The 558-nt window shown below is 35.8% G+C and overlaps 1 non-coding gene across 1 annotated transcript; it reads left to right on the top strand.

The window, feature by feature from the left end:
* The first annotated feature begins 486 nt into the window (after positions 1 to 486).
* Positions 487 to 558, top strand: Trnap-ugg (transfer RNA proline (anticodon UGG)). The gene has a single exon. It is a non-coding gene; the product is annotated as a tRNA-Pro (tRNA).

The raw sequence follows: 558 nt of genomic DNA, 5'->3' as shown, positions 1-558 counted from the left end.
ATCTTTTCAAACTTAAAATCTTCACTATACTATATGTGTAAGTAGACACAACATTACGCATTTATGGTTCTGTGAGTACTTTCACTCAAATGACTCAGGCTACGTCTCGTGTGCGTGTAGCGTTAATATACGAAAGAGACGAATATTTGATGAAATACATAATTAAAAGCATGCAAGCAGATAATCAAACACGCGATGATTAGAAATATTAATTATCGTAGCATCGATCAAATATTTAATTACTATAAAATTATTCACATTTGATATGATATATATCGTAGAATATATTCAACTGAGAAGTTGAAATTACATATCAAACGTGGGATTTTAATTAAGATGATTGAAAGATCGATCGTTCAAACAGTTCGTTTCGTAATAGGAAACGTCATACCAGACGAACAAATTAATCTGTAATCAATCTGTAATCGCGAAAGTATGTTATGCTGAGCGCTCACATACCGTAGTAAGTGAGTGTCTTTCATAAGCGGCTCAGTGGTCTAGGGGTATGATTCTCGCTTTGGGTGCGAGAGGTCCCGGGTTCAAATCCCGGCTGAGCCC

Source organism: Bombus huntii, chromosome 8 (assembly GCF_024542735.1).
Source record: "Bombus huntii isolate Logan2020A chromosome 8, iyBomHunt1.1, whole genome shotgun sequence".
NCBI lineage: Eukaryota > Metazoa > Arthropoda > Insecta > Hymenoptera > Apidae > Bombus > Bombus huntii.
Note: the sequence above shows the minus strand (reverse complement) of the source record. Positions and strands in the feature narration are given on the sequence as shown.